The sequence below is a fragment of the Arachis ipaensis genome, chromosome B1 (genome assembly GCF_059453495.1).
Source record: "Arachis ipaensis isolate K30076 ecotype BB chromosome B1, ASM5945349v1, whole genome shotgun sequence".
NCBI classification, from domain to species: Eukaryota; Viridiplantae; Streptophyta; class Magnoliopsida; order Fabales; family Fabaceae; genus Arachis; species Arachis ipaensis.
In genome coordinates, this window is record NC_142436.1 from 107,612,352 (window position 1) to 107,625,547 (window position 13,196).

Genomic DNA, 13,196 nt, shown 5'->3' on the forward strand with positions numbered 1-13,196 from the left:
GGGCCAAAATGTCCACCACTCTCAGAGGAGTGGCAGGCCTCTAAAATTGACTGGAATTCTGATTGAGGCATACACCTCTTAATTATCTGGTCAGCACCATACCTCCATAAATATGGGTCATCTCATATATAATATTTGGACTCGCTTTTCAGCTTGACCTTTTGATGCTTAGTAAAATTAGGAGGGAAGGTATGACTAACTAGATAATTGGTAATAGGTGCATACCAAGGAACTACTTCAGATATTGTATGCAAGCTATCAAATAGAAAAGCATCATTGATAGGAGTAGAGTCATGCTTAATGTGCTCTAGGCAACTCAAGTGGTCTACCACTAAATTCTGGGAACCACTCCTATCTTTGATTTCTAAATCAAATTCTTGCAGCAACAATATCCAACGTATTAACCTTGGTTTGGACTCTTTTTTAGCTAATAAATGTTTTAGAGCTGCATGGTCTGAGTATACTACCACCTTAGTACCAAGTAAGTAGGCTCAAAATTTATCCAGAGCAAAAACAATAGCCAGAAGCTCTTTTTTAGTGGTAGTATAATTAGACTGAGCAGCGTCTAAGGTCTTAGACGCATAAGCAATTACAAAAGGGTCCTTACTTTCGCGCTGAGCCAGCGCCGCTCCTACTACATGATTGGAGGCATCACACATAATCTCAAAAGGCTGGCTCCAGTCTAGTCCTCTCACAATTGGAGCTTGAGTCAAGGCGATCTTCAGTTTGTCAAACGCTTCCATGCAGTCCTCACTCAGCTCGAAATCAACATCCTTCTGCAGCAGTCTGGATAAAGGCAATGCCACCTTACTGAAGTCCTTGATAAATCTCCGATAGAAACCTGCATGACCAAGGAACGAACGGACTTCCCTCACGGAGGAGGGGTAAGGTAAACTAGAAATGACATCTACCTTTGCTGGATCTACAAAAATAATAGTATTAGAAACAACATGTCCTAGAACAATACCTTGTTTTACCATAAAATTACATTTTTCAAAATTTAAAACAAGGTTTGAACTAACACACATGTCTAATACTCTAGCTAAACTATCCAAGCAAAGGCTAAATGAATCACCATACACACTAAAGTCATCCATGAAAACTTCCATACAATTCTCAATAAGATCTGAGTAAATACTCATCATGCACCTTTGGAAAGTAGCTGGTGCATTACATAAGCCAAAGGGCATCCTGATGCCAGGGCATTTCGGCCAGTTTCACTGACCTTTTCTTTACTGTTTTAGGGTAGTTTCATGCATTTTCATAGGAAATAAGCAAGTTTTGGGTAGAATTTCACTCACATCTTGATTCAAGATAACATTGTGAATTTTATATGATTTCATGAGAATTATGCAGAATTTAATGACAAATTGGATGATGCATAACTCATAACTTGGATTAGAGCTTTGATACACTTTATTTGCTTGATTTCAGGACAAAGGAAGTAAGGAAAAGCCACGTTAGCAGCCACGTTAGTCTAACTAACGTGACCACTAACGTGGAATGGGAGCTAGCTTGCAACGTTAATGAGAAAAGTGATCGCCAATAACATCTTCGAAGCCATCATAGCCCATGTTAATTACCACGTTAACTACATTAACGTGGTAGTTAACGTGGAGAAAAAGGAAGCTCCAAGCGTTAGTGGTAAAAGTGAGTGCCACTAACGCTCCAAAAGGGCAATTGGCCACGTTAAGAGTCACGTTAACTCAGTTAACGTGAACTCTAACGTGGAAGAGGAAGATAATGCCAACGTTAGTGACACTCACATTTGTCACTAATGTTGGACTAAGCCCATATTGGCTACGTTAAGAGCCACGTTAACTTGGTTAACGTGAACTCCAACGTGGAAGGAGCATGGAATCGCCAACGTTAGTGACACTCACCTTTGTCACTAACGTTGGACTAAGCCACTATGAGCCACGTTAGTTACCACGTTAATTACATTAATGTGGAAGCTAACGTGGAGGAAAGGGATGATGAGCCAACATTAGTGACACTCACCTTTGTCACTAACGTTGGAGATGGCAATCAACACCACGTTAGTGGTCACGTTAATGTAATTAACGTGAGGCACTAACGTGGAAAAGGGGCATTTTGGAGCGTTAGTGAAAAAGGTAGGTGTCATTAACGCTCTCGAAGGTTTGGCAAGCCTACGTTAAAGGTCACGTTAACTATACTAACGTGAACTCTAACGTAGGGAGAAAGGGGTACTCTCAACGTTATTGGGAAAGGTAAACCCCAATAACGTTTGCGAAGGGCCAAGAGGCAACGTTAGTGGTCACGATAGTGCCACTAATGTTGAAGTTAACGTGGACCATTTTGGGTTAGGAACGTTAGTGAAAAAGGTGATTGTCACTAACGTTCTCGACCCCATACTTTCACTTAACGTTAACACCACTAACGTCCTAAGCTAAAGTCTATGCCTACTGCACACTTTCTCTGCAAGTGAAGCTGAGCCCACTAAAGATGATAGCTGCTTCAACTCAAGATCCAAAGGCCCATATCCCAGACTTGAAGAGCCAACTAGAAGATCAGAAGAGTAGTATAAATAGGAGTAGTTTTGAACTAGAGAGAAGCTTTTGGGATTGAGGGAACTACTCTCTGTATAATTTTACTTTCTCTGTAACTTCTAGTTTTACTTTCAGAATGCATTCTCCATCTTTGTTTTCCATTCCCAGAGCCATGAACAACTAAATCCCTTTCATTGGGTTAGGGAGCTCTGTTGTAATTTGATGGATCAATAATAGTTTTCATTATTCTTCTTCATTCTTTTCTCTTGATTTTACTAGAAAGCTTTCTATCTTCATCCAATTGGGTAGTTGTCTTGGAAAAGAAGCTATTCATACTTGGATCTCTTCAAAACCTTGGAAGAGGAATGAAGAGATCATGCTAGAAATGCTTTCTCATGTTGGACCAAATTGGAGTTTGGATGGATATAGTGACATATAATCCTACCAACACTTTGATTTGGAAATACATGTAGTATAATCAGTGACCATACTTCATCTCTTCTCATGAGCAATTAGACCAAGGAATTGGCTATTGATCAAGATTTGAGAGATTGAATTACCAAGGAATTGGAATTCAATCACTTAAGATTGCCAAGGAGATCAATGAATGCATTGATTGGGGAAGAGATGAAAATGAACTTGATCCGGAGAATGCAACATCTCCTAAGCCTAATGAATCCCCCATTTCTGATCTTACCCATTCTCTTTAATTTCTGTAATTTACTTTCATGCTAAATTCCCCATTCCCCATTTAAGATTCTGCAATTTACCTTCCGTCATTTATATTCAGCTCTTTACTCCCAGCATTTACATTTTTTGCTATTTACTTTCCGCCATTTAATTTCCTGCAACTCTCACATCAAATTCTGCTTAGCTCAACTAGAACATTCCTCTAATTAAAGTTGATTGACCAATCATTCCCTGTGGGATTCGACCTCACTCTATTGTGAGTTTTTACTTGACGACAATTCGGTATACTTGCCTTGTGTGAATGGGTGCACTTCTGCCTCTTGTGTGAATGGGTGCACTTCTGCCTCTGGTTTAATAATTCCCTGAGGTGGTTTCAGCTTGGCTAGGAGTTCACTCATTAGTTCTTCCCATCCAATGATGTTTCCTTGTGGGAAAGCTTCGAACCATTGAGCAACATCATCCATGGTGATGGGTGAGTGCTTCAATTTATGGGTTGTATTATCACCTAAGGTGGGGACATCGCTCCCATGATTACTGGCATTCATTGAGTTCCCTTCCATGGTCTGCACAATCACATACAGTTCAAATGAAGATAGAGTATATTTATGCCAGGATATGATTAAAGGGTTAGTTAACGCAATGTGTCAAACAGTTGGTAAACTTGAGAGATTAATGATCGAAAATCACTTCTCTCGTTGATTTATCAAGCTATGAGAATCATACTGAGCAAGTTAAACCAAGAGAACTTCACTTTATTGCTAAAGTGAGGTTTCAATTAGCTCAGGCAAAAATTCAAAAAGTTAGTGTGTCAGTCAAAAATTAAAGAAATAGAAAAGAAAAAGTGCTAGATCTAGATCTCCACTTCACTTAATTATTGTCAATCTATTTCAATCCCCGGCAACGGCGCCAAAAACTTGATGTGTATTTTCGGAAAACGAAAAACGAATCCCAAACACACAAAACTAACCGGCAAGTGCACCGGGTCGCATCAAGTAATAAAACTCACGGGAGTGAGGTCGATCCCACAGGGATTGAAGGATTGAGCAATTTTAGTTTAGTAGTTGATTTTAGTGGTTTGTATTTGACAGAAGCTAAATTGCATGAAATTAAAAGGGAGAGGGACAATTGCAGTAAATTAAAGAGCAGAGAAGGTAAATGTGCTAAATCTTAAAGAGCAAGAAATTAAATGGCAGAAACTTAGAACGCAAGAAATGTAAATTGCAGAATCTTAAAGTGCAAGAAATGTAAATGGCTTTTATTGTAAAGGGAATTGGGAAGTGGATTTGCAGAATTTAAACAAGGAAAAGTAAATTGCATTAATCAGACAAGTAGAAGGTGACTTGAATTGAACCGGATCTAAAACGGAAATGTAAATGAACTTGAAAAGCTTTAAACAGAGAATTTAAAATGCAAACTCCAGATCTCAGGACCCAAGAGACTAGATAACCGAGTCTAGATCTCAATGCCTTCCTAGATCCAAGTGTAGAATTCAATTGCAAGAAATAGAGAAAAGTAAATAGCAGAATGAATAGAAGAAGAGATAATGAACAGAAATTTAAATTCAATTATGCAGTAAAAAAAAACAGAGAGATCTCAGGATGAGATTGAAACAGAATTCCTTCAATTCTCCAACCCAAGATCCAAGACAAATGTAATTGAAATTGAAAACAAGAAAACTAAGAGGAAGAGAATTCAATTCTCCTACTCCGAAACTCAGAAACTCCAAACAACTCAAAACCAAAAGCTCTCCAAAAACTACTCAGCGAAAGTAAAAGGAAAAGCTCCCCTAAAACTTAAATCCTAAGCTATTTATACACTTTCTTCAAATGGTCTTCAAGCCTTGAATTGGGCCTTTGCTCTTGATGGAATTGGGTTGATAAAAGCCTCTGTTGATTGCTCTTGGAGTTGGAGAGAAACCCATTGTGAACCGGGCCAAGAATCATAAAAGCTTGAGTAAAAGTTTGAGGCAAACTTTTACTCAAACTTTCTATACCAGCTGCCCTCATTTGCTGCTACCAACGTTTGGGCTAAAGTTTGAGGTCAAACTTTAGGCCAAACGTTGATCCCCTCGTGTATATGTGTGGCGCCAACGTTTGCCAAAAAGCTTGAGGCAAACGTTGGCGCAAGCTTTTCTCCTCCAGGGTGTGCAAGTGTGGCGCCAACGTTTGGCAAAAAGCTTGAGGCAAATATTGGCGCAAGCTTTTCTCCTCCAGGGTGTTGGTTTTGTGATGCCAACGTTTGCCAAAAAGTTTGAGGCAAACGTTGGCTCAAGCTTTTTTTCCTCTGGGGTGTTTTCAATTCTTCCAAAAGTTTGAGCTAAAGTTTGAGGCAAACTTTGGCTCAAGCTTTTTGTTCTCTCTTGTTCCTAGCCATTCCTTCTTTCTTCAACCTTCTTCAAAACACTTTTCACCTATCATCAATCAATCAAAACAATCAAAGCTATGCCCCAAATCATGAGATTGTGTTTCTTTCATAATATATGACAATTATAGCACAAAATCTCATGAAAGTGCATTAATTCATCCATGGTTGATTGAATCAAAGGAAACATGGAAATCTAACCAATTGGCTTGCTTATGGCTTAAGAAAGTGCATAAAATCAATTGAAAACAAAAGAAATAAACTAGTGAAAATAGCTAAGATGACTTGTCATCAATGACTGTGACGAGCTTCAAACTCGCGAGTGTTGGACGTAGTGACAGATGCAAAAGGATAAATGGATCCTACTCCAACATGATCGAGAACTGACAGATGATTAGCCGTGCGGTGACAGCGTATTTGGACCATTTTCACTGAGAGGACGAGAAGTAGCCATTGACAACGGTGATGCCCAACATACAGCTTGCCATAGAAAGGAGTATGAATGATTGGATGAAAGCAGTAGGAAAGCAGAGATTCAGAAGGAGCAAAGCATCTCCATACGCTTATCTGAAATTCTCACCAATGAATTACATAAGTATTTCTATCTTATTATATTTTATTTATATTTTAATTATCAAAACCTCATAACCAATTGAATCTACCTGACTGAGATTTACAAGATGACCATAGCTTGCTTCAAGCCGACAACCTCCGTGGGATCGACCCTTACTCATGTAAGGTTTATTACTTGGATGACCCAGTGCACTTGCTGGTTAGTTGTGCGAAGTTGTGAAGAAGAATTGAGATTATGATAGTGCGTACCAAGTTTTTAGCGCCATTGATGATTACAATTTCGTGCACCACTAGGCACTTGATCATCTGGAGCCATTGGTGGCAAAGTGTCCGCATTGTGTTCAAAGGGTTTTTCCACACTTGGACCTTGCTCCATGTGCATCTCTTCTATTTTTTCTTGGTGAACTGCAGCTACACTCTCATCAATGATGTCGCACTGGAAGATGGAATGATCTTCCGGAGGGTGCTTCATAGCTTCATCCAGGTTGAAGCTCACTACTCTGCCATCTATCTCAAAAGAGTAAGTTCCTGAGAAGGCATCCAATTTGAACTTTGAAGTCTTCAAGAATAGCCTTCCAAGCAGGATGGATGATGGTCTTCCTGAGTCATTCGGGGGCATCTCCAAAATATAGAAGTCAATAGAAAATGTGAGCCCCTTAATGCTCACCAACACGTCCTCAGCAATTCCTACCATGGAGACGATGCTTTTATTTGCCAAAACAAAACGAGCTGCTGACTTTTTTAAGAGAGGGAGCCTCAAAGCATCATATACAGACAGTGGCATAATGCTAACACACGCTCCTAAGTCACACATGCAGTCAGAAAATGTTACATCCTCAATGGCACAAGTAACCATGTATGGACCCGGATCCCCACATTTTTCTAGTATGACACCCATTAAAGCAGATATAGAGCTACCTAAGGGAATGGTTTCTAAATCCTGTATTCTATCCTTATGCATGCATAAATCCTTTAAAAATTTCGCATATTTAGGTACCTGGTTAATGGCATCAAAAAGGGAAATGGTTACCTCAACTTTTTTGAAGATCTCTACCATATTGGGGTCAAGCTCCATCTGCTTTCTGGACTTCCTAGCAAGGTGTAGAAAGGGGATAGGGATGGCATCTCTTGTAGCTTTAGCTTCCTTTGGTGCATTATTCTCTGGTTGAGTTGCTTCTCCTTCAACCTTGTCTTGTACTTCAAACTCCTCTTCAGCATCCTCTACCTCAACAATATCTTCAACTTGGATATCTTCATTTGAGCTTGGCTCCTCATGACTCCTCTCTTGCAGTGTTGTTCCGGACCTCAAAATGATGGCATTGATTCTACCTTTGGGGTTGGATAAAGGTTGAGAAGGAATTGCACTGGAGCTTGAAGGTTGATTGTTGGGGGGTAGATAATGAATCCATCTGGGAGACGAGAGCTTGTAAAGTAGCATTCAGACCATTTATGGTAGAGTTAAGTATATTCTGAATGTCTTGTTGTCCTTGTGCAAGAGAACGAAGCATCTCATCATTAGAAGAGGAAGGGGGATAAGTGATTTGAGGGGCCTGCTATTGGTTGTTCTGAGGCGCTTGGGACTGCCTTTGGTGAGGTGCTCTGTAAGGCTGGTTTTGGTTCTGCTATTGATAGGGAGGATTCTGCTGATACCGATTTTGCTGATTGTTATTATTATTCCACCTCTAATTTTCCTGGTTGTCTCTGCCCCCTCTGTTATAGTTGTCCCTCCATCCTTGGTTGGAGTTATCCCTCCACCCCTGGTTGGAGTTGTCTTGCCAACCTTGGTTATAGTTCCCACTTTGGTTATAATTGCCACTCTGTTGATAGTATCCTTGATTCAGATGGTCATAGAAATTATGAGTAGCTGCCAAGGTGTTATCTTCTTGTTGGAGCTGTGGACACTCATCAGTGTAATGAGTATAACAGGCACATATTCCGCATACTCTTTGAGGAACCAACTGTTGACTCTGTTGTGATGGGGAAGGCTGAGGTTGTTGTTGATTCAGCTATAGTTGCTTCAGTATGTTGGTCATCTCTCCCAAAGTCTGTGTGAGAGCAGCTGTCTCACTACTAGAGGAAACCTCCGCAACAGCCTTGGGATGGTTGTTTCTATGCCTATCATTCTGGGTAGACTTAGCTAGATCGGCGATCAGTTGCCAAGCTTCTGTCACTCTCTTGTACTTCTTCAGAGAACCATTACTTGCACCATCCAATGTAGTTTTATCCTGAGGCTTCATGCCTTGTGTGAAGTAACTGATCAATACCATCTGGTCAATCTTGTGGTGAGGACATAAATCAAAGAGATTCCTGAAACGTTCCCAGTATTCGTAGAGAGTCTCTGACTCGCCTTGGATAATGCAGGAAATCTCCTTCCTTAGTCTATCTGTAACTTCAGCTGGGAAGTACTTCTCCAAGAACTCCCTTCTGAGCAGATCACAGTTGGTAACGACTGCTTCAGGTTGAGTGTAGAACCACTCCCCTGCCTTTCCCTCAAGAGAAAATGGAAAGGCATACAGCCAAATAGTAGTCTCTTCTGCACTATGATGCCTAGTAGTTGAGCAGGCCGTCTGAAAATCCCTGAGGTGCTTGATAGGCTCTTGAGCAGGTAAGCCATGAACCTTGGGCAGTAAGTTGATTAGCGCAGTCTTCAGTTCAAAATCTACAGCTAGATTTGGGTGACGCGCTTGATACGGTTGCAGTGTAAAGTCTGGAGCTCCTGCCTCCTGGAGAGTAATCCTTCTGGGCTCCGCCATATTACCTGCACGTAAATCAACCGAATTAGTAGAAGAGGAGCTTGTTTCTTCCTTAGATGGTGCTTCAGATTCGCCCTCAGATGAGATTGGTGAATTGGTGAGAACCACTTCACCATCCTCAGAGGCTAACTGACGCCGAGCTCACCTAATACGTGAAATAGTTCTTTCAATTTCAGGATCAAATGCGGCTAAGCTCGAGTCAGGCAGTGAATGTGTCATTCAATGAAAGAAACATACAGCTCATGGTAATAAAATAAAATAAAATGTGCAAAAATTAAAAATATTTACACTAACCAATAATTTAGCGCACTATTGCAACTCCCCGGTAACGGCGCCAAAAATTGACGTGGCAGAAAATTGCCGATAAAGAATTTAATATAAAAATAACGTTGTGAGTACAGTTCTTAACCGACAAAAATTCCGCTTATCAATTTAGAAAGGGTTGTCACAATTTTAGAATAAAAATACTGGGAGTAGGAATCCCAGGTCATCTCCCAACGAGTTGACAAAAGAGTGCTATTTTATTGATCAGAAGTTTTCCGAGAAATTTTAAGATTTGGAGGACAGAAAAATAAATGATTGTAAATTAAAGCAATGGAAATTAGCGAGATAATTTATATAATCAAATAAAAGCCTTGACCGGGGGTAGATTAATTGGAAGTTCTATCCTTGTTGGATTTTTCCAAGTGTAATATCAAGAGGTTGTTGTTTTTACTTAGTTAACCCTTACCGAATAAAGGAAAGTCAAGTGATTGAGCCAACTTCTATTCACAAGTCCTAATCCTCTCCCTTGGGAAGGATTAGCGTTAGTGCCTGGAGAGCTGGCCAACAACTTCCAATTAAAATTAACACTTGAGTAATTTAACTCAAGGGTGTCCTCTTAATCAACCCCCAAGTCAAGTTGGGAGTATACTCCATTGACATGAATATAACGTTCACAGGCATGAAAAGAGAATAAGAAGAAGATATGGTAAATTAAATAGAATAATACTGAAAATTAATTAAAGATAAAAGTAGTTCTTTGCATTAATAAATCCCAAAATCTTAAACATCCTTATCTGAACAGGGTTAATGGGCAATTAAAAGAGTAAAGGAATAAGAAAACAAACTAGAATAGCAACTTCAACGGAGGTAGTGACTCTTCTCAATATCCAAAGCAAAAGCATAAGAAGCATAAAAACTAGGAATCTATGAATGTGAAGAAAACCTAGAGGAAGTGTGAATCCTCTCTAAGATTCCAATCTAAAAACTGAAAACTATGCGAATGAGGATGTGTGTTGAGTCTCTGCTTGTCTCCTGGCTCTAGTCTATGTTCCTGGGCTGAAAACTGGGTCCAAACTCAGCCCAAAATTGCCCCCAAGATTTTCTGAGATTTTTGCACGTGGCGCATGTCACGCGTACGCATCAGTCACACGTACGTGTCGCTGGTCATCTTCGCGTGTCACGCGTATGCATCAGGCACGTGCACGCGTCGCCGTGCAAACTCGCTTTTCACGCGCACGCGTGAGCCATGCGTGCGCGTCGATGCTCACTAGTTATCTCCTTTAATTCTTGTGCTCCTTCCATTTATGTAAGCTTCCTCTCCATCCTCTAAGCCATTCCTGCCCTACATAGCCTGAAAACACTTAACACACAGATCACGGCATCGAATGGTATAAAGAAGAATTAAAATACATAATTTAAAGGCTTAGAAAGTAAGTTTTCTATCATAGAACAAAATTGGGAAGAAATTGTAAAATCATGCAAATTGTATGAATAAGTGTGCAGAGACTTGATAAAAATCACTCAAATTAGCACAAGATAAACCATAAAATAGTGGTTTATCAAAGCCAAAGCTTCTCTCTTCTCTCTCTCCTCTCTCTTTCACATCAGTCACGTCATTCAAAGAAGAAGAAAGAAGAAAATAGAAACTTCATAAATTAGATCATGGAGAAAGGCAAAAGGATTGTTTCAAAATCAAAACAAGAAGGTAGGACTACAAAGTTACTAGTCTCTCTCAGACAAAAGCGCATCAAGAAGATTATTCCCTCATCTGTACAACACCCAGGAACCAAGTAGAAAGTCACAAGGTCATAAGCACGAAACAAGAACAATGGAGAATGTGAAGTCAACTTGGTTCAGAAGCTCATCAACACTCAAAATCAAAACTTGGGGCCAAATTCAAGCTCAACTGTCAAGATTGAAAAAGCTTGAAGAAAAAGGATGAGAGAGAAAAGGTGAGTTGCATGCAACAGATTCAGTTTTTTCTCTCCTCTCTATTGAAGCCGCTACAAGTCTCTGGTGAGGGAGAAGAAGACAGCGTTAGGGTTGAAGTTGTTTCAACCTTAGAAGCTTCATTCTTCTATATTAAGGGTGAATGGCCAAGGGTTGAAGACAATGAGAGTAAGTGAAAAACACAAAGTTTAATTCTCATAGCTACCCAGGCTGATTGAGTTCTTCTCCTTGATGTAGTTCATTTAGTATTTTTTTTTCTTAGTTTAATCTGTCTGAGTCTCATTGAAAAAGGCAAACATGGTGAGGTTTGTAAGAAAAATCCAATGAGATGTAAAAGGCAGTAAGTTAAACTAGGAGAAAAAGCCATAAGATGTCTCGGGTTTGCTTTGTACATCTTTCTGTTTTATTTCATGATCCTGTGGGGATTTTCTTGCAAGTTGGGTTAGCACTTTACTGTTAAAAGCTAGATCGAGGTCTAGTCAAGTTCAGATTGGGTTAGAATCTAGATTTGTCCCAAATAGGATTGGATAGATCCTAGAGAGAATTGGTGAATGTAATCTTGTTGAAAGATAGTGAAATTTTGTCACTGTTGTGATAGAGACTGGATGTAGGCTATATTGCACTAAGAGGCTGAACCAGGATACATCTGGGTGTTACTCTCTCTTCTCTACTTCACTTCTGTTTCTGTTACTCAGGAGACCAAATGAAAATGTCTCTCAACTCGATACGAGACAAAAGTAAAAATATCTCCTAAGTTTATTTGAAAACGCAAAAGTAATTTTCAGTAGAAAAGGAAGCTAAGATTCAACCCCCTTCTCTTAGCCGCTGATAACCATCAAACTTCTAAAATTTGTAGAAAATGGCTCACCACAACAAGGCAGCACTACCGCCAAATAAAAAGCAAAATCACCAATCTAATTCTCATATTGTGTGAATTTCATTTGCATAGTAAACCAAATAAAAAAATACAAGAATATTAGACCTTTGACAAATAAGTCTCTTACCATATCATAGATGAGTCAGGAGAACTACCAAGAAAATAACTCGATAAGTCTAATTAGTAGTGTTCCAGGGAATGTTCCTATGTTAAGGCTGATAGGCATAAATGGCAAAGGACCATTGATGGGGGGAGAAGTCAAGTTGGACAATGCTTCAGTTGGGTTACTCATCTTGGTGATGGCTCTTTGATCCCAACTTTGCAGTTGTATGCACCCCATGGAGCTGGTGGTCCCATTTTGACCTCCTGAAAAAGCACTGTCATCATTTTAGTTTGATTTGTAAAATAGTAAAGTAGTGCTAGTGGTGAAGATGACAACAACAATTCAAGATGAGATGGTCATTTGTGTTAGAAGCAAAGTACTAAACTTACATTTCTACAGTAGATTCATAGTGATACCAGACCAAACTACAATTTCAAAAATATTTTCAATTCAGGGACCTGAAAATAATGAACATGTTTTTAATATTATAGCAAACCAATCATTTTTAAACTATAAGGACTTATTGAAGACCTTCTCAACTACAAAATATCACACTGACCCTGACTTGTTGCAGGAGTTGTAGAACTTTGGGTAGGACTGCTGATAAACCACTATTTTAGGGTTTATCTTGTGCTCAATTGAGTGGTTTTTATCAATTCTTTACCCACTTATTCATACTATTCGCATGTTTTATATTTTCCTTCCTGATTTTGTGCTATGATTGAAAACATGCTTCTTTGATCTTATATTTGCTTATTATTAATCCTCTCTTATTACCATTAAATGCCTTGATATGTGTGTTAAGTGATTTCAGAGATTACAGGACAAGAATGGCTCAAAGGATGGAAAGGAAGCATGCAAAAGTGGAAGGAATACAAGAAGTTGGAGAAATTGCTAAGCTGTCCAGCCTGACCTCTTCACACTCAAACGGCTATAACTTTAGCTACAGAGGTCCAAATGACGCGGTTTCAGTTGCGTTGGAAAGCTAACGTCCAGGGCTTCGATTTGATATATAATATTCCATAGTTGCTCCGACGATAGGCGACGCGAATGCGTGCTCCATGCGGACGCGTCGTAGTGACGAAAATCAGCGTGTTTGAATTCGCAACCAGCGA